Source organism: Lynx rufus, unplaced genomic scaffold (assembly GCF_022079265.1).
Source record: "Lynx rufus isolate CCGP_SWC_20201006 ecotype Redwood Valley unplaced genomic scaffold, mLynRuf1.p SCAF_19, whole genome shotgun sequence".
In the NCBI taxonomy this organism is placed as follows: Eukaryota; Metazoa; Chordata; class Mammalia; order Carnivora; family Felidae; genus Lynx; species Lynx rufus.
In genome coordinates, this window is record NW_025814833.1 from 14740251 (window position 1) to 14761954 (window position 21704).

General features: G+C 41.3%; 1 pseudogene; it reads right to left on the reverse strand.

The window, feature by feature from the left end:
• Nucleotides 1-1021: 1021 nt before the first annotated feature.
• On the reverse strand, nucleotides 1022-1482 carry LOC124513889 (acyl carrier protein, mitochondrial-like; annotated as a pseudogene).
• Between the last annotated feature and the right edge of the window lie 20222 nt (nucleotides 1483-21704).

A 21704-nucleotide genomic window follows, 5' to 3' on the forward strand; every position in this document is an offset into this window, starting at 1 on the left:
ACTATGGGGTGTCCGGCTGGCTCAGTCGGAAGAACGTATGACCCTTGATCTCGGGGTCGTGAGTTCTAGTCCCACGTTGGGTGTAGATATTACTTAAACTTACGTAAGCTTAAAAAGAAAAAAAGTTGCAAGACTGAAAGTTTTGGGTTTTTAAAAATTTCTTAATGTTTATTTTTGAGAGAGAGAGAGTGCGCGAGCGAGCATGGGGGAGGGGCAGAGAGAGGGAGACAGAGGATCTGAAGCAGGCTCCAGGCAGAGAGCCTGGTGTGGCCCGAACTCGTGAGCCAGGGGATCATGACCTGAGCTGAAGTCAGATGATTAACCGACTGAGCCATCCAGACGCCCCCAAAACAAAGTTTTTAATCTCTGATCTGTTTTTGAAAGGAGTTATGAGCTCAAAACCTGAACTAAATAATTGTTTTGTTTGTTGTATAGATTTATTTTCAAAGGACAGAACAGATAATTTAAATACAAGTCTATAGGCACATGGGTGGCTCAGTTTGTTAAGCATCTGACTTCGGCTCAGGTCATGATCTCACAGTCCGTGAGTTCAAGCCTCTCGTTGGGCTCTGTGTTGACAGCTGGGAGCCTGGAGCCTGCTTCAGATTCTGTCTCCCTCTTTCTCTGCCCCTCCCCCGCTCAAGCTCTGTCTGTCTGTCTCTCTCTCAAAAATAAAATAAACATTAAAAAAATTAAAAATAAGGGGCACCTAGGTGGCTCGGTCAGTTAAGTGTGGGACTTCAGCTCACGTCATGATCTTAGAGTTCATGAGTTTGAGCCCCACATCGGGCTCTCTGCTGTCAGCACAGAGAGCGCTTCGGATCCTCTGTCTCCCTCTCTCTCTTCCCCTCCCTCACTCACAAAAGTAAACATTTCTCTCTCAAAAGTAAACATTAAAAAAAAAAAAGAATTACTCTGTCAAAGGCAGCGATCATGCCAAAACATGTTCTCACTTACAGACACTCGCCAGCATCTTTTGAGTCTTTGAGAGCTCTCAGTGAAAAAAAAGGGGTCTAATATTTTATTCATATACATCCTTCTTCTCTGCGATGTAATCTACAGTTTCTTGTGGACACATTAACTTCTCCACATCTGTATCAGGAATTTCAAACCCAGATTCATCCTCCCTGACCATGATAATCTCCACTTGTCCAAACTGTCTAAGCCCAAGTCTTTCATAAAGTGGGAATTTACCAAGAGCTTTTCTGGGTCAATCTTGCTATAGAGTTTCAAGACGTAAAGAACACGGTCCTTGATTTCCTCCCACGTCAAAGTGCATCACTGTGCAGGTGGCACACTTGTGTAACTGGGACCTGCGGGAGCACTGAGGTGGGCTGCAGAGCCTCAGGCCTCCTCCAGGTCCCTGCGCCGCACAGGGTGATGCTGAGGGACAAGGCCACTGCCAGCGTGAGAGCCCCCAGGCAGCGGTGTCAAGGCTGAGGACAGTTGGCAGACACAAGTGGAGAGGATGTGAGCCACCATGGTTACGCCAACCCCAGATTTGAACTAAATACTTTCACAAAATAATTTTCTTCCCAAATACTTCTTGTTCCTGGTTCAGACTTGTGATCTCTAGTGCTGGCTTTGACAGTCCCTCAAACTCGTGGCTCACTAGGATTTCTCCTTTGATGATGAACTGGTGCTCCATTTATGGGAAGGGGTTTGATGATATTAGGCCTCTAGACGTATGGAAAATTTCTCCAACTCTTGGATCAGCCCATAGGAATTTCACATTGGAAAGACTGAGCCCCTAATGGACAATTATTTCTAATTTAACCTCACTGAGAGGAGCTGTGTCCGCCAACAGGTAGAAATGTGGCCAGAGCTTGTGGGAGTGTTCTGATGACTGAAAATAACACAGGATGAAACGGAATGATATGACCATTCCGGCGTATATTTGAGGTGAAGATTCTGCTGGGGTGTGTGTGCGCGCGCCCACACGGGCCCAAGACAGGGAGAAGGAAGAGCGAATGACGCCCTGCCCAGTGTGTGACTTGGATGGAGAATTTGAGTGCTTTGCTGCCCATTAGGTCCCTATGGGACTAGGATGTTGGCCAACTATGCCAGTGGCTAATGTTGAGTGTAATGAAGCTCGCGGTCAATATCTGAGAGGGGTGGAGAATAAGGAAGTTCCAGAACTTGGCAAATAACCCAGATCCCGAAGCGCAGCCAGTGCCCGTGGTGTCACAGATTCCAAAGAAAATCGAACAGCTGTCTATTCACACCTATGTATGAAAGAGGAGGAAAGGGAAAGAAGGTTTAATACAGAGATAAAGATTATACAGCCCTCTGTTCCTGCGTTGCTTTCCTCCAGTTCACTGACTTTCTTTATTTGTGGCATTTAGGGTACAAAACTTCTGTTGTGATGACATTAAGAGAGAAACGTGCTGCACATGTGCTATTTCTTTAAGAGAAAATGTTAAGTGTGGAACTGTGGCATTTGATTTCCTCAGGCTGCCACCTTTTTCTTCTCTTCCTCTTCATTCTCTTTCTCCAGTTCCCCAGGTCTTCCTTCCTCCTTCCTTTGCTTTAGAAATGAAAAAACAAGGGCGCCTGGGTGGCTCAGTCAGTTAAGTGTCCAACTTCGGCTCAGGTCATGATCTCACTGTTCGTGGGTTCAAGCCCCGCGTCGGGCTCTGTGCTGACAGCTCAGAGCCTAGAGCCTGCCTGGGGTTCTGTGTCTCCCTCTCTCTTTCTCTGCCCCTTCCCCGCTAACGCTCTCTCTTTTTCTCAAAAATAAATAAACACCGAATTAAAACAAACAAACAAACAAAGAACAGGAGTGCCTGAGAACACAGTTTTGCACAAGTTAACCAACACTACATGAAGTACTTCTTTATTATCAGATAAACCAGACCAATAAACCAAAAACCTAGAATAGGCATATCTTGAAAACATTGGCTTCATATGAATGGAGATGTTAGCAGCATTCATGTTTTGATCTTGTCTTGCTTTTTTTTTAAAAAAAAATTAATAGGCTTTATTTTTTAGGGCAGTTTTAGGTTTACAAAAAAACTGAGCAGAAAGTACAGAGAGTTCCTGTTATATTTTGCATTGGGTGTGGTACCTTTGCTACAATTGATAAACCAGTATCGGTACATTTTAATTAAAGTCTATTGTTTACATTAGGGTTCACTCTTTGTGTAGTGTTTTCTATCAATTTTGTCAAGTGCTTAATGTCCTGTATCTACCACTACTGTATATACAGAATAGTTTCATTTCCCTAAAAATCCCCTGTGCTCCACCTACTCATCCTTCCTTTCCTGCTCTCTTCCCCTCCTCCTAAAAAAAAAAGGTTTCCCCTTCCTGGGAAACTACTGATCTTTCCGCTTTGCTACCACTGTACCTTTTCCAGAATGTCACATAGTTGGAATCAGACTGGCTTCTTCCGCTTAGCAATATGTACTTAAGTTTCCTTTGTGTCTTTTCCTCGGTTGACAGCTCATTTCTTTTTATTGCTGAATAATATTCTGTTGTACCAATGTATCACACTTTACCTATTCACCTGTTGAAGGATATCTTGGTTGCTTCTAGGTGTCGGTGATTACGAATAAAGCTACTATAAACATTCACATGCAAGTTTTGTGTAGATATATACTGTCAAGCTACTTGGGTGAATGCCTAGGGATGGGATTATTGGATCATATGATAAGAGTATGTTTAGTTTCATAAGAAACTGCCAAATTGTCTTCCAATGTGGCTGAACCATTTTTGCATTCCCACCAGCATGGAATGAGGGTTCCTGGTGCTCCACATCCTTGTCAGCATTTGCTGTTGTCAGTGTTTTGGATTTTAGCCATTCTAATAGGTGTGTAGTGTATCTTGTTGTTGTAGCTTTTAGTTTATTTAATTTGAGAGAGAGCGTGAGCAGGAGAGGGGCAGAGAGAGGGAGAGAGAATCGCAAGCAGGCTCCGTGCTGTCAGTGCAGAGCCCACAGTGGGGCTTAATCTCACTAACTGTGGGATCATGACTGGAGCCGAAATCAAGAGTCAGACATTTAACTGCCTGAGCGACCCAGGCACCCCAGTATCTTGTTGTTTCCAAATTACACATAACGTTAGGCATCTTTGCATATGCTTATTTAGCAACTTTACATCTTCTTTGGTGAAGTTTCTGTTCAAACCTTTTGCCTACTTTTTAACTGTATTGTTTGTTTTCTTATTGTTGAGTTTTAAGAGCTCTTTCTATATTGTGGACACAAGTCTTTTATCAGATAAGTGTTTTGCACACATTTTCTTCCCAGTCTGTGGTTTGTCTTTTCATTCTTTAACAGTGTCTTTTGCAGGGCACACATTTTTTTTCCCCATCAACATAAGTAAATATTTTTTAAATTAAAGTACAGTTGACATACAAGATTATATATATTTTTAATGTTTATTTATTTTTTCAGAGAGAGAACGAGCAGGGGAGGGGCAGAGAGAGAGGGAGACACAGAATCTGAAGCAGGCTCCAGGCTCTGAGCTGTCAGCACAGAGCCTGACATGGGGCTCCAGCTCACAGACCATGAGATCATGACCTGAGCCGAAGCGGGACGCTTAACCAACTGAGCCACCCAGGCTCCCCAACATGCAATATTATATTAGTTTCAGGTGTACCACATAGTAATTACACATTTGTATACATTACAAAATGAACATCATGAGAAGTCTAATTACTGGGGTGCGTGGGTGGCTAAGTTGATTAAGCCTCTGGCTAGGGTCATGATCTCACAGTTCCGTGAGTTCGAGCCCCACATAGGGCTCTCTGCTGTCAATGTGAAGCCTGCTTCTGAACTTCTGTCTCCTTCTCTCTGCCCTTCCCCCTGCTCATGCGTGGGCTCTCTCTCTCTCTCGAAAATAAATAAACATTAAAAAAAATTTGGGGTGCCTGGGTGGTTCAGTTGGTTGAGTGTCTGACTTCGGCTCAGGTCATGATCTCACAGTTTGTGAGTTTGAGCCCCACGTCAGGCTCTGTGCTAACATCTTGGAAGTTGGAGCCTGCTTCAGATTCTTTGTCTCCCTCTCTCTGCACCTTCCCCACTCTCACTCTGTCTCTCAAAAATAAATAAACATTAAAAAATTAAAAAAAAAATTAAAGGGGTGCCTGGGTGACTCAGTTGGTTAAGCATCTGACTTCATTCAGCTCAGGCCATGATTTTGCAGTTCGTGAGTTGCAGCTCTGCATCAGGCTCTGTACTGACGGCTCAGAGCCTGGAGCCTGCTTCGAATTCTGTGTCTCCCTTTCTCTCTCTCTCTCTCTCTCTCTCTCTCTCTCTCTCTCTCTCCCCCCTGCTCGCACCCTGTCGGTCTGTCTCTCTGTCTCTCTCTCTCAAAAATAAACATTAAAAGAATAAGAAAAAATTTAAAAAGAAGTCTAGTTACCGCCTGTCACCATACAAAGTTATTACAATATTATTGACTGTATTCCCTATGTTGTACTTTTCATCCTGTGACTTGTTTATTTTATAACTGGAAGTTTGTACATCTTAATCCCCTTCATCTATTTTACCCATTCTCCCATTCCCCTCCCCTCTGGAAACTACCAGTTTGTCCTCTGTATTTATATCTATTTCTATTTTGTTTTGTTTCTTCATTTGTTGGGGTTTTTAAAAGAGTCTACATATAAGTGAAATCATATGCTATTTGTCTTTCTTTTTAAAAAATGTTTATTTATTTATTTTTGAGAGAGAGAGAGAGAAAGAGAGAGAGAGAGAGAGAGAGAGCACACGAGCACAGCAGGAGGGGCAGAGAGAGAGGGAGACACAGAATCTGAAGCAGGCTCCAGGCTCTGAGCTGTCAGCATAGAGTCTGACGCAGGGCTTGAACTCACCAACTGGGAGATCATGACCTGAGCCAAAGTCATATGCTTAACCAACTGAACCATCCAGGTGCCCCTAATATTTGTCTTTCTATGGATAACTTATTTAACTTATAATGATACTCTCTAGTTCCATCCATTTTGTCGGGAATGAATGGTAAGATACCATTCTTTTTTGTGGATGATATATCACATATTTTTTCTAAGATTTTATTATTATTTTTTTACATTTATTTATTTTTGAGAGACAGAGAGAGACAGAGCACAAGTGGGGGAGGGGCAGAGAGAGGAGACACAGAATCCGAAGCAGGCTTCAGGCTCCGAGCTGCCAGCACAGAGCCCGACGCGGGGCTCGAACCCACAAACCATGAGATCACGACCTGAGCTGAAGTCGGACGCTCAACCGACTGAGCCCCCCAGGTGCCCCTCTAAGATTTTATTTTTAAGTATTCTTTACACCCAACCTGGGGCTCACACTTACAACCATGAGATCAAGGGTCACATGCTCTACCGACTGGGCCAGCCAAGCCCCCTACCACATTTTCTTTCTCCATTCATCTATCAATGGACACTTGAGTTGTTTCCATATCTTAGCTATTGTAAATACTGCTACAGTAAACATGGGGTGCATATTTCTTTTCAAATTAGTATTTTTGTTTTCTTTGGGTAAACACCCAGGAGTGCAATTGCCGGATTGTGTGGTATTTCTATTTTAAACATTTTGAGGAACCTCCATACTGTTTCCCATAGTGGCTGCACCAATTTACAGTCACACCAACAGTGCACCAGGGTTCCCTTTTCTCGATATCCTTCCCAATATTTGTTATTTCTTATCTTTTTGATTCTAGCCATTCTGACAGGTATAAAGTGACATCTCACTGTGGTTTTGATTTGCATTTCCCTGATAACTAGTGATGTTGAGTATCTTTTCATGTGTCTGTTGGCCATCTCTGTATCTTCTTTGGGAAAATGTCTATTCCACTACTCTGCCCATTTTTAAATCATTATGTGTGGGGGGTTTTTTGGTGTTGAGTTATATGGGTTCCTTAGATATTCTGGGTATTTACCCCCTTATCAGATATATCATTTGCAATCGTCTTCTCCATTAAGTACATTTCCTTTTCATTTTGTTGATGGCTTTGCTGTGCAAAAGCTTTGTAGTTTGATGTAGTCCTATTCATTTATTTTTGCTTTTTTTGCCCTTGCCTGAGAAAACAAATCCAAAAAAACATTGCTAAGACTGATGTTCAAGAGTTTATTGCCTAAGTTTTCTTTTTTTAATGTTTATTTATTTTGAGAGAGAGAGAGAGAGAGAGAGAGAGACAGACAGAGAGTGCACGTGCACAAGTGGGGGAGGGGCAGAGAGACAGAGGGAAACAGAGAATCCCAAGCAGGCTACATGCTGTCAGCGCAAGGCCTGACGTGAGGCTTGATCTCATGAACCATGAGCTCATGACCTGAGCTGAAATCAAAAGTTGGACACCTAACTGACTGAGTCACCCAGGCACCCCACTGCCTATGTTTTCTTTTAAGAGTTTTGTGGTTTCAGGTTTTACATTTAGGTTTTTAATCCATTTTGAGTTTATTTTTGTGTATGGTGTAAAACAGTGGTCCAGTTTCATTCTTTTGCATGTAGCTGTCCAGTGTTCCCCATACCATTTATTTAGGAGACTGTCTCTTTTCCATTGTATAGTCTCACCTCCTTTGGCATAGATTAATTGGCCATATAACTGTGGGTTTATTTCTGGGCTCTCTATTCTCTTCTACTGATCTATGTGTCTATTTTTATGTCAGTACCACACTGTTTTGATTATTACAGCTTTGTAGTATAGTTTGAAATCTGAGAATATAATACTTTCTGCTTTGTTCTTTTTTCTAAAGATTGCTTTGGCTGCTCAGGGTCTCATGTTATTTCATACAAGTTTTAGGATTATTTGTTCCAGTTCTGTGAAAAATGCCATTGGTATTTTGATTGGGATTGCATTGAATCTGCAGATTGCTTTGGGTAGTATGGACATTTTAAGAATATTAATTTTTCTAACCCATGAGCATAGTATATTTTTCTACATATTTGCATCATCTTCAATTTCTTTCATCAATGTCTTATACTTTTCAGAGTACAGGTCTTTCACCTCCTTAAATTTATTCCTAAGTATTTTATTCTTTTTGATGCAATTGTGTATGGGATTGTTTTCTTAATTTCTTTTTCTGACTGTTATTAGTGTAGAAAAATGCAACAGAGAGGCGCCTGGGTGGCTCAGTCGGTTAAGTGTCTGACTCTTGGTTTCAGCTCAGGTCATGAGGTCAAGCCCTGTGTCGGGCTCTGTGCTGACAGTGTGGAGCCTATTTGGGATTCTCTCTCTCCCTCTGTCTTTGCCCCTCCCCTGCGTGCACTCTCTCTATCTCTCTCTCAAAATAAATAAAATAAGCTTAAAAAAAAGAAAAATGCAACATATTTCTATTAATTTTGTATCCTTCAACTTACTGAATTCATTTATTAGTTCAAATAGTTTTTTGGTGGAGTCTAGGGTGTTCTATATATTGTATATCATGTCACCTGCAAATAGTGACAGTTTTTCTTCTTCCTTGCCAATTTGGATGCCTTTTATTTATTTTTATTTTTATTTTTTTGTTAATCACCACAGCTAGAACTTCCAGTATTATGCTGAATAAAATTGGCAAGAACGGGAATGGGCATCCTTGTCTTGTTCCTGATCTTAGGGTTGAGTATGGTGCTAGCTATGAGTATGTCACATGTGGCCTTTATTACGTTAAGGTGCGTTCCCTCTATACTCACTTTGTTGAGAGTTTTTGTCGTAACTGAATTTTGAATTCTGTCAAATGCTTTTTCTTAATTTATTAAGATGATCATGGGTGCCTGGGTGGCTCAGTCGGTTGAGCGTCAGACTTTGGCTCAGGACCTTGTCTCAGGCCATGATCTCAGTTTGTGAGTTCGAGTCTCGCATTGGGCTCTCTGCTGTCAGCGTGGAGCCACTTTGGATCCTCTGTCCCTCTCTCTCTGCACCTCCCCTGCTCGCTCCCTTTCTCTCAAAAATAAACATTTAAAAATTAAGGAAGATGACCGTATCATTTTTATCCTTCATTTTGTTAATGTGGTGTATCTCATTGATTGAGATAAGGATGTTAAACCATCCTTTCATCCCTGGAATAAATCCCACTTGATCATGGTGTATGATCCATTTAATGTATCGTTGAATTTAACTCGCTAATATATTGTTGAGGATTGTTGCATCTATGTTTATCAGGGATATTAACCTGTAATTTTCCATTTTGTAGTATCTCTGGTTTTGGTATTAGGGTAATTTTGGCCTCATGGAATGAATTTGAAAGCATTTTTTCCTCTTCAAGTTTTTGGAAATAGTTTGAGAAGGATAGGTGTTGACTCTCTTTAAGTGTCTAATATAATTTACCTGTGAAGCCATCTGGTCCTGGACTTTTGTTTGTTGAGAGTTTTTGACTATTGCTTCAATTTTATTACTAGTAAGTGGCCTGTTCAGATTTTCTGTTTATTCACGATTCAATCTTGGAGGTTTGTATGTTTCTAGGAATTTATTATTCTTCCAGGTTGTGCAATTTGTTGGCATTTGGCATATATATATATATTTTTTTGTAGTACTCCCTTAAGATGCTTTGTGATTCTGTGGTGTCACTTGTAACTTCTCTTTCATTTCTGATTTTACTCACTTGAGTCCCCTCTCTTTTTTCTTGATGAGTCTGGCTAAAGATTTATCAATTTTGTTTATCTTTTCAAAGAACTAGCTCTTAATTTCACTACCTTTCGTATTGCTTTTTTAGTCTCTATTTCATTTATTTCTGCTCTGATATTTATTCCTTATTATTATTATATATTTATTACTTTGGACTTTGTTGTTTTTCTAGTTCCTTTAGGTGTAAGGTTAGATTATTTATTTCAGATTTTTCTTATTTCTTGATGTAGGCTTGTATTGTTATAAACTTGCTTCCTAGAGCTGCTTTTGCTGTGTCCCAAAGATTTTGGAATGTTATTATTTTCAACTTCGTTTGTCTTATTTTTTAATTTTCTCTTACAGTGCTTTTGTCCTAAGGAAAGTTCCTACAGATTCCTGCCCCTCAGCACACCCCCTGAAATTAGTCAATAAATCTCCTTCATGTAAGGGCCAGCTGCCTTTCAAACTGTTGCCTCTGTGCTGGGTCTGAGTTCACGCACAGACCCTTTAGTAATGGAGCCTGTTTTCTATAGCCCTCTGGCTCCCCTAGGAGATTCCCCTAGCAATTTCTACCTAGACAATCATGTCATCTGTGAACAAAGACAGTTTTATTTCTACCTTCCCCATCTACATACCTTTTATTTTACTTTGTCTTATTGCATTAGTTAGGCCTACCAGTATGATGTTCAATAATAGTAGTTAGAGGGGACATCCCTGCTTTCTTCCTGATTTTAAGGTGAAAGCATCTAATTTCTCACCACTAAGTATGTTAACTGTAGACATTTTTATAGATGTCCTTTATCATGTTGAGGAACTTCCTTTTTGTTCCTAGTTTGCTGAGCGTATTTAACATGAATTGGTGCTGGACCTTGTCAAGTGCTTTTTTTCTGCATCTGATGATAGGATCATGTCATTTTTTCTTCTTTAGCCTGTTGATGTGATGGATTACATTAATTGACTTTTGAGTGTGAACCAGCCTTGCGTACCTGAGATGAATCCCAGTTGGTCAGAGTATATAATTATTTTCATAACTTGTTGTATTTGATCTGCCGATATTTGGTTGATGGTTTTTGCATCTATATTAAGAGATACGGGTCTTTGGTTTTCCTTTTTGTAATGTATTGTCTGGTTTTAGTATTAGGATGATGCTGATCTCATAGAATGAGTTAGAAAGCATTCCCCCTGCTTCTATTTTCTAGAACAGATTGTAGAGAATTTGTATCATTTATTATGTTTGGTAGAATTCCCCAGTAAACTCATTTGTGCCTGTTGCTTTCTGTTTTGGAAGGTTACTAATTATTGGCTCAGTTTTAAAATAGGTATAGACCTATTCATATAGTCTATTTCTCTTTTTATGAGTATTGTTAGATTATGTATTTCAAAGAATTGGTCCATTGCTTCTAAGTTATCAAATTTGTGACCATAGAGTTGTTCATAATATTCTTTTATTATCCTTTTAATGTCAGTGGAATCAGAAGTGATGGCCCCCTTTCTTTTTTTTGTTTAAAAATTTTTTTTAATGTTTATTAAGTTTTTGAGAGAGAAAGAATTCTCAAAAGCAGGCTTCAGGCTCTGAGCTGTCAGCACAGAGCCCAACATGGGGCTTGAACTCACAAACTGTGAGATCATGACCTGAGCCGAAGTTGGATGCTTAACTGACTGAGCCACCCAGGTGCCCCATGATGGCCCCCTTTCATTTCTGATAGTAGCAATTTGTGTCTTCTCTTTTTTTCTTGGTTAGCCTGGACAGATACTTATCACTTTTGTCAATATTTTCAAAATAACCACCTTTTGGTTTCATTGATTTTCTCTATTGTTTTCTTGCTTTCAATTTCTTTGATTTTTGCTCTGATTTTTTAATATCTTTTTTTCTGCTTACTTGCATTTAATTTCCTCTTCTTTCTCTAGGTTCCTAAAGTAGAAACTTAGATTATTAATTTTAGATTTTTCTTCTTTTCTAACATAGGCATTCAGTGTGACAAATATCCCTCTATGCATTGATATCATTGCATCTCCAAATTTTGATAAGTTGTATTTCCATTTCCATTTAGTTAAAAATATTTTTTCAAATTCTCTTGAGATTTATTCTTTGATCCATGTGTTATTTAGAAGTGTGTTTTATGGCCCAGAATATAGTCTTAGTGAATGTTTCATGTGAGCCTGAAAACAATGTGCATTCTGCTGTTGTTGAAGTATTCTACAAAGGTCAATTAGATCTGGTTTATTGATGATGCTCTTAGTTCAATTATATTTGATTATACTGATTTTCTACCTGCTGTATTTGTCAATTAGTAATAGAGGGGATATTAAAGTTCTCAAGTACAACAGTAGATTTGTCTATTTCTCCTTGTAGTTCTGTCAATTTTGACTCATGTGTTTTGACACTGGGTTGACACATTAAGGTTTGCTGTCTTCTGGAAAATTGAATCTTTTTGTTATGTAATGGCCCTCTTTATCCCTGATAATTGTCCTTGTTCTGAAGCGTGCTTTGTCTGAAGTACTCCAGCTTTCTTTTGCTTAATGTTAGCATGGTATATCTTTCTCCATACCTTCAATGCCTCCATACCTTCAATTTATCTCTCTTTACATGTAAAGTAGGTTTCCTGGGGCGCCTGGGTGGCTCAGTCCGTTAAGCGTCTGACTTCGGCTCAGGTCATGATCTCACGGTTTGTGAGTTTGAGCCCGGTGTCGGGCTCTGTGCTGACAGTTCAGAGCCTGGAGCCTGCTTCGGATTCTGTGTCTCCCTCTCTCTATGTCCCTCCCATGCTCACACTCTGTCTCTCTCTTTCAAAAATAAATAAACATTAAAAAAACAAAGTAGGTTTCTTGTTGGCAACATATAGTTGGCTCTTGTGTTTTTTAAATCCAATCTTACAGTCTCTATCTTTTAATTGCCATAGACTATTCACATTTAAAATTGTTATTGATATATTCAGATTAGTATCTACCGTTTTTGTAATTGCTTTGTATTCATTGTCATTGTTCTTGGTTTCTATTTTATCTTCCACTCTTTTTCTGCCTTCTCTGGTTTTAATTGAGATTTTTATTATGATTCAATTTTCTCTATTCTCTTAACATACCATTAACACTTAGAAAAAAATTTTTTAGTGGTTGCCCTAGAATTTGCAATATGCATTTACAAGGAGTCTAAGTCCACTTCCAAATAACACTATATCATTTTACTGGTAGTACAAATACCTTATGCACATGCACAGTGTTCCCAATTCCTCTCTCCTGTCTTTTATAACATTGCTGTCATTCATTTCACTTATCCATATGCTATAATCACTGAAGACATTTTTACTGTTATTATTTTGGACAAACTGTTATCTGCTAGATCACATAAAAATATAAATAAAATGTTTCATCTTACCTTCATTTATTATTTCTCTAACACCTTTTCTTTCTTTATGCAAATCTGAATTTCTTTTTTTAAAATTTTTATTTATTTAAGTAATCTCTGCCCCCCAATGTGGGACTTGAACTCACGACCCCAAGGTCCAGAGTCGCATGCTTCTCCAAACTGAGCCAGCCAGGTACCCCACAAGTCTGAGTTTGTGACCTATATCATTTTCCTCCTCTCTAAGTGCTCCTGTTAACATTTCTTGCAAAGGAGGTATACTGGTGACAAATTTTCTTAATTTTTATTTGTCTGAGAAAGTCTTTATTTCTCCACACTTTTGAAGGATAACTTTGATGGATACAGAATTCTAGGTTAATGGATTTTTTTCCTCCAACACTTTAAATATTTCACTTCACTTAGGGCACCTGGGTAGCTCAGTCAATGGAGCATCTGACTCTTGATTTCAGCTCAGGTCATGATCCCAGGGTCATGGGATCGTGCCCCGTATCAGGCTCCATGCTGAGCGTGGAGCCTGCTTAAGATTCGCTCTCTCCCTCCCTGTGCACCTCTTCCTCGCTTGTACTCTCTCTTTCTCTCAAAAACCTTTTTTTTTCCCACTTCACCATCTTCTTGCTTGCATGTTTTCTAAAGAGAAGTCTGATGTGATTCTTATCCTTGCTCCTGTATAGGTATTTTTTTTTGATCTGGCTTCTTTCAAGATTTTCTCTTTGCCTTTGATTTTCTACAGTTTGAATATGATATGCCCCAGTATAGATTTTTTTGGTGTTTATCCTGCTTGATGTTCTGTGAACTTCCTGGATCTGTTGTTTGGTGTCTGCCATTAATTTGGAACAAATCTCTGCCAGTATAACTTTTTTTTTTGAAGGTTTAAAAGAGTTTTTGAGTATAGTTGACACACAATGTTGTATTAGTTTCAGGTGTACAGCATAGTGATTTAATGCAATCCCTACCAAAATACCAACAGCATTTTTCACAAAACTAAAACAATACTAAAATTTGTATGGTACCACAGAAGACCCCCAATAGCCAAAGCAATATTGAGAAAGAAAAACAAAGCCGGAGGTATCACGATTCCAGATTTCAAGATATACTACAAAGCTGGAGTCATCAGAGAAGTATGGTACCGGCATCAAAATAGACACACAGATCAATGCAACAGAACAGAGAGCCCAGAAAGAAATCCACACTTATATGGTCAATGAACTTATGCCAAAGGAGGCAAGAACATACATTAGGGAAAAGACAGTCTCATCAATAAACGGTGTTGGGAAAACTGGACAGCTACATGCAAAAGAATGAATTTGAACTACTTTCTAACACCACACACAAAAATAAACTCAAAATGGATTGAAGACTTAAATTGGAGATCTGCCAATTTTACTTTAAACATTTCCTCCACTCTTTTTTCTTTCTCCTCCTTCTGGCATCCCCGTCACACGTTACACCTCTTGCAGTTGTCTACAGCTCTTAGGTGGTCTGTTTTGTTTTGTTTCCTTCATTCTTTTTTCTCTTTGTTTTTCATTTTCAGAAGTTTCTATTGTCATATTGGGGAGCTTCTGTCATACTGGGAAGTTGCTGTTGTCATATCTTCCAACTCATTGATCCTTACTTGGCTTGTACAGTCTATCGATAAGCCCATCAAAGGCACTCTTCAGGGGCACCTGGCTGGCTCAGTTGGTGGAATGTGCGACTCTTGGTTTCAGGGTTGTGAGTTTGAGTCCCATGTTGGGTATAGACATTACTTAAAATCTTTAAAAAAAAAAGGCCTTCTCCAGTTCTGTCACAGTGTTTTTGTTTTCTAGTATTTCCTTTTGATTCTTTCTTAGAGTTTTTATTTCTTGGCTTTACATTATTCATATGTTCTTGCATATTGTCCACTTTTTTCATGAGAGACTTTAGCATATTAATCATAGTTATTTTATTATTTTATTTTTTGATACATTTTATTATTTTTAGAAGTTTATCTAGTTTGAGAGAGAGAGAGAGGTAGTGGGGGAGGGGCAGAGAGAGAGGAAGAGAGAATCCCGAGCAGGCTCTGTGCTGTCACTGCAGAGCCTGATGCAAGGCTCCATTTCATGAACTGTGAGATCGTGACCTGAGCTGAAATCAAGAGTCAGATGCCTAATGGACCGAGCCACCCAGATGCCCCAAATCATAGTCATTTTAAATTCCACATCAAATAATTCCAAAATTTCTGCCATATTTGAGTCTACTTCTGATGCTATGTCTCTTCAGAATATGTGTTTTTTTTTTGTTTTTGTTTTTTGTTTTTTTTTTTAGCATGCCTTATACCTTTTATTGAAAGCCAGACATGATGTACTGGGTAAAAGAACTGGAGTAGATAGTGCTTTAGTGCAAGGTTTTCTGTTTATCTGGCTAGGAATTAGGATGTGTTTACTGTTTGCTGTGTCAGAAGCTAAAATTCCCTTTAGTGTCCTTGTTTTTGTCTCGGCTGTCATCTTTGAGTTTCCCTAGAGGCTTCTTCTTAAATAGGGTCTGAGGCTTGCAGTTCTTTCAGGTGTAGTCCACTATTAAACAGGAGCACTATTCATTTGGTGGTAAGTCTGTGGGGAGGAAAAACGTTCTATAGTCCTATGATTAGATCTCAGTCCTTTAGGGAGTCGTCTCCCTGGGCTGTGACCTTTACAAGGGCTTTTCAGCTTCCCCACCCTTTCCTTTAACTAAGTGAGACAGGAAGACTGGAAGGGGCCAGAGTTGGGTGTACCCACCCCTTCCACCGTCACCCAGGCTTTGGTAAAACCCAAGTCCCTTAGGCTGTGGTTAGTTTCCCTTCAGGGTAGGCCTTGGTTGAGAAAATCAGAGAGCTCTGGATATGTTTCAAAATAGTTTTCCCCTCTCCCTGCTTTAAGCAAGTGGAGTCTTCTCCAATTTTTACAGTGATCGCTCCTCGGAACCCTTCCCTGGCCAGAGTATTAACTCTTAAGGCAATCCATACTAAGCTTCTAAAATTTATCAATTACAGGGCGCCTGGTGGCTCGGTCAGTTAAGTGTCCAACTCTTGATCTCAGCTCAGGTCTTGATATCAGGGTCATCAGTTCAAGCCCTGCGTTGGGCTCCATGCTGGGTATGCAGCCTACTTAAAAAATAATAAATAAAATAATAAAATAAAACTCATCAATTATAGTTTACTGTGTTCCAACTCATATTGGCTCTAACTGTGGGTTTCTGCTTAGGCTTCTGCTTCTGGCAAACTGTGTTTATCGGTCTTCTCCCTACTTTCCAGGGCAGCAGTTTGCCCTATGACCTCAGTGCTCTAACAGATCTAAGAAGAATTGTTTTCAGTTTATTCCATTCTTTCTTGTTATGAAGATGAGAATTCCTTCCTTATTCTTTACATTTTGGACTGGAAACTGGAAGTCCTTGTCTTTCTTTTTAAAGTGTGAGAGTTTGGGGTGCCTGGTGGCTCAGTTGGTTGAGCGTCTGACTCTTGATTTTGGCTCTGGTCATGATCTCACAGTTTTTGGGATCGAGCCCTACATCGGGCTCTGCACTAACATGCGGAGCCTGCTTGAGATTCCCTCCCTCTCTCTCTGCCCCTCCAATGAGTGCTCTCTCTCCAAGTAAATAAATATTTAAAAATAAAGTGTGAGAATTCTATATTTCCATTAATATTGTGTGTTCACACACTGCTTACCATTCAGACAGGGAAAGGGACTTTGCATTTTCTCTGAAAAATCACAGCTTAATCCACTTTTTAAAAATAACTACTTTTCGGGGCACCTGGATGGCTCAGTCGGTTGAGCGTCCAACTTCCACTCAGGTCATGATCTCCCGGTCTGTGAGTTTGAGCCCCGCGTCGGGCTCTGTGCTGACAGCTCAGCGCCTCGAGCCTGCTTCCCATTCAGTGTCTCCCTCTCTCTGTGCCCCTTCCCCACTCATGCTCTCTCTCTCTCTCTCTCTCTGTCAAAAGTAAATAAACATTAAAAAAATTAAAAAATAACCACTTTTCACTTTATTTACTTATTGTATTATATACATCATTAACGTTATATGTTGCCTTAAGTCCTAAGACAGAATAAATGGATGAACGAATGAATAACAAATAAGGTAGTTTAAACCATAGAAAAGAGAATCCATTTAATTGGTGCAAGAACAAGAAGAAATGAGAAATACTTAGTTCATACCTAATGCTTTAATCTGCTTTTTAATAGAGAAATATTGCATAAAGGTATATTAATGTGAATCTGTCATTCAGCAGGATGTCTAACATATGGGGTTATTTTGGTTAATGAAATGTTCTGGTGACCCAGTGGCCCGGGTGGCTCAGTCAGTTGAGTGTCCGACTCTCGATTTTGACTCAGGTCCTGATCCTAGGGTCACGGGATCAAGCCCCGCATCGGGCTCCGAGCTGAGCATAGAGCCTACTTGGGATTCTCTCTCTCTCTCTCTCTCTCTCTCTCTCTTCCTCTGCCTCTCTTTCCCACTCACATTCTCTGTTTCTAAGATAAAAAAAGAAAGAAAAGAAATGTGAAAACATGCACTACATTTTTCTCTCAAATTCAAAGAATTTATTAACATGAATTGTATATTTGTTTCAGTGAATTTCATTGGAGCCACTGTCAGTTGTGTGATCTTAGGCATGTTATTTGGCCTCTCTCTGTGCTAGTTTCCTCGTCTGCATAAGAGGTTAGTGGTAATTCATGCAGGTTGCTTAGCACAGTACTTGGTACACAGTAAGCCCGCAGAAAACTGTAGCTATTATTGTCATTATTCATTGCTGTTACATGTAAACCACCACCTCGCCGTATTGGGGGAAACAAAAAATGCAGAAGACTCAATCTCGTGCAAGAATTATTCAAAAATATCACTTGTCTGGGGCGCCTGGGTGGCGCAGTCGGTTAAGCGTCCGACTTCAGCCAGGTCACGATCTCGCGGTCCGTGAGTTCGAGCCCCGCGTCGGGCTCTGGGCTGATGGCTCGGAGCCTGGAGCCTGTTTCCGATTCTGTGTCTCCCTCTCTCTCTGCCCCTCCCCTGTTCATGCTCTGTCTCTCTCTCTGTCCCAAAAATAAATAAAAAACATTGGGAAAAAAAAATATCACTTGTCTATTGCCCAGGGGTTAAGGTCTTCTCCTGGTTGTCAGGGGAAGGAACGGTGACAAGGAGCAGGCTGAGGCTAATGGACCTCAATTCTCTGGCCTTGAATTTGAATTTGGTTGCTCTTCTTAGTCACCTCATGATGGTGAGCTCTCTTTCCTCATCTTTCACACCCCCATCTCAACCAGGATGGTGGTCAGCTTTCTTGTTTCTGGAATAAACGGACTGAACACTCTTTTAAGCTAAAGGTTAAGTGGCGTTTTGAAACTATAGAATGTATTCATCTAATGGAAGGACAGGTTTGGCCGTGGAGACCCCTGAAGTCTAAGTCTCTAAAAATAGAGCTACCCTATGACCCAGCAATAGCACTACCAGGATTTACCCAAGGGATACAGGAGTGCTGATGCATAGGGGCACATGTACCCCAATATTTATAGCAGCACTTTCAACAATAGCCAAATTATGGAAAGAGTCTAAATGTCCAGCAACTGATGAATGGATAAAGAAGATGTGGTTTATATATACGATGGAATACTACTTGGCAATGAGAAAGAATGAAATCTGGCCATTTGCAGCAACGTGGATGGAACTGGAAGGTATTATGCTAAGTGAAATAAGTCAGGCAGAGAAGGACAGATATCATATGTTTTCACTCACATGTGGATCCTGAGAAACTTCACAGAAGACCATGGGGGAGGGGAAGGGGGAAAAATAGTTACAAACAGAGAGGGAGGGAGGCAAACCATAAGAGACTGTTAAATACAGAGAACAAACTGAGGGTGGATGGGGGGGGGGAGAGGGGAACATGGGTGATGGGCATTGAGGAGGGCACTTGTTAGGATGAGCACTGGGTGTTGTATGGAAGCGATGAGCCATGGGAGTCTACCCCCGAAACAAGAGCACGCTGTACACACTGTATGTTAGCTAATTTGACAATAAATTATATTTAAAAAAAACCCCTGAAAAACATAAAATAAATAGCAGAAGAACCAATTTAACACCTTGAAATATTTTTGCCTGAATCTCTGTTGGAATTGAGGTTTTGATGTGGTGGGTGGGCCTACAGAATTCATTGGAATTTCTTTTGCTTAAAATGAAGAAATAAGACCCTTCTGGATGTTTCTTGGGCTGTTGTGGTTATGCGCCTGGGCCAGGGTTGAGTTAAAAGGAGGGTAGGCAAGTGAGAAAAAGAGAAAAGACAGCTCTGTTGCTTGACCTTGTGATGGGGGCTATGGAAGGAGATGTAAGGACCTCATCTGCATATGAGCCTGAGTTCTGTTTTTTCCTTTCCCTTCTATGCCCAGCTGGCCAGAACCATCTCCTCGTGCCCCACTGGCTACCTCCCAGAGGAAGTGCTGAGCTGCCAGCCTCCCTCACTCTCCCGCTCCCTAAACCTCATCAATAGCTCTGGGCCCAGCTGTTGACGTGGATTTCTTCCTCCCCTAGGTCTCCACAGTCTCTTTTTCCACTTCCTGTTTAAAAACATCATTTGTTTCATCCTTTGTCTCTCTTCTTCAAGGGAGAAGTGAACAGAGGCTTTTCCTTGGTCTTTATCTTGCCTCCATTTTTCTCCCCTAAACCAAGATTCTTGGGCCTGGAATATGAGAATGTTGAGCTCCGAATCTGCAATTCTCATAGCAGCTCTAATTTTGTCTGGTACTGTGCTTAGGATGGGTTGAGGCATCTCAATTATGCACCCAGGCCTGAATGCCACCCCTTAAATCTCTTGTGTCCCTTGATTTTATACTTTTTTTCTTAAAGTAGGCTCCATGCCCAACGTGGGGCTTGAACTCACGACCCTGAGATCAAGAGTCACGGGCTCTACTGACTGAGCCAGCCTGGCGCCCCGTGTCCTTTGATTTTAAAAGCAAGAGTGCGTGCAGGCAGCACCTTTTGTATTTTTAGAATCCAAAATATTGGCTTGTAAATGTTGGGAATTAAGACATTCACCGTGAGACCTACCCTTTGTGTGGAAGGGATGGAGGGGGACTACAGCTCAATGCATTTGAAAATTGTATTTCTAGGGGCACCTGGTGGCTCAGTTGGTTACGCGTCCGACCTCAGCCCAGGTCATGATCTCACGGTTCACTAGTTCCAGCCCCGCATCGGGCTCTGTGCTGACAGTGTAGAGGCTGCTTGGGATTCTCTCTTTCCCTCTCTGCCCTTCCCCTCCCTCCCTCAGAAATAAACAAATAAACATTTTTTAAAGTTAATTCACCACACATTCAGAGCTGGCATTTGCTCACAGGTTGCGCCACAGGTTGGCAAACTTGGTTTTGAAAGGAGACTGGGAGAAATGAGGGCGGTTATGATGGAAGCACACCCGGCCTTTTGTGGAAAGGGTACAAATCGCATCACTCTCTCAAGGCCCGAAATTGTAAGCACCAGGAGGCTGAATGTCTGTAGGGGAGGTGGGTAACTTTTCCTATTTTCCTAGAAGTAAAATGACTCGGCGAGGAGTTGGGAACTTTGAGTCTCCAGCCCTTTGGAGAAAAGAGTTCTAGGCAGGATGCAGGTGGCGAGCGATGAGACACTGAGCCTGAGCTGGCGTGTGCTGCCCGGAGCTGGATGAGCTAGGTCTCGGGGGAGGGCACAGCCACCCAGGGGCTGAGGAACTCTGCGCGCTTTCTTGAGCTGCCTGCTCCACTGTTCTGGGCCTATGTCCCAAGTCTGTGAAATGAAGGGAGTGGACTGGATGACCTTGAAAGCCCCTTGCGGTGCAGAGACTACTGAGGTTTCTTCCCCTAAGCCGGGTACAGAAGAGAAAGGTACTTGGCTTGGAAGAGCCACGTGGCACAATGGGACTGGTTCTCCGTGGATGCCCGTCTTTTACCGCAGGGCCAATGAGCGTTTGTCTCACTTGCCGAATTAAAAAAACCTCATGTGAGAGTTCCACAAAGGAAAATGAGAATATGGTTCCTAAGATGATCTGGCCGAGGCAAGGACCGGCTCTCGCTGGGACACCTTACCGCCTGGGCTCAATGGGGGTGAGCAGAAGTCTCACTGAACCCCGATGAAGGTAATGGCACGCAGCATTCCTAGGATGAGGGCTATGTTACCATAGCAACTGACTCCCGAGGTGTCCGCTCCAGGCGTTGAGAAGCCCAGGCCACATGTGGGCTACAGCAGGTCCAATGAGGCCAAGTTTAGCTTACCTAGCAGGAAATGCAGTGGAGGATTCTATTTTAGCTCTCTTATTTCACCTCCGGGACGCCAGCGTTTCCCAGAGGTATCGTATCAGCACCAAACGACTGCATGGCAGGTCAGCACATCCACGCGTGTGCTCCGAGGACGCCCAATGATAAGCACGACACGCCATCACCTCAATTCTGGCAAACGTACTTCTGTTCTTTTTATTATTTACTTATTTATTTATTTAAAGCAGGCCCCATGCGGGGCTTAAACTCACGACCCTGAGATCAAGACCTGATCTGAGATCGAGTCAGACGCTTAGCCAACTGAGCCACCCAGGCACCCCAAAACATTTTTTCCTGTCCTTTTTAAAACAACTCAGAACGGGGTGCCTGGGTGGCTCAGTTGGCTAAGCATCTGACTCTTGATTTCAGCCCAGGTCATGATCTCACAGTTCGTTGAGTTCAAGCCCTACGTTGGGCTCTGTGCTGACAGATCTCTCCCTCTCTCTCTGCCCCCTGCCCTGCTCGTGCTCTAATTAAATACATAAACTTAAAAAGACTAAAACGACTCAGAACAAACTCCATTTCCCCTACTTTGTATGTAATCGCAGTGACTCTTTGTTTAAAAACTTACTTTTCACACTTACC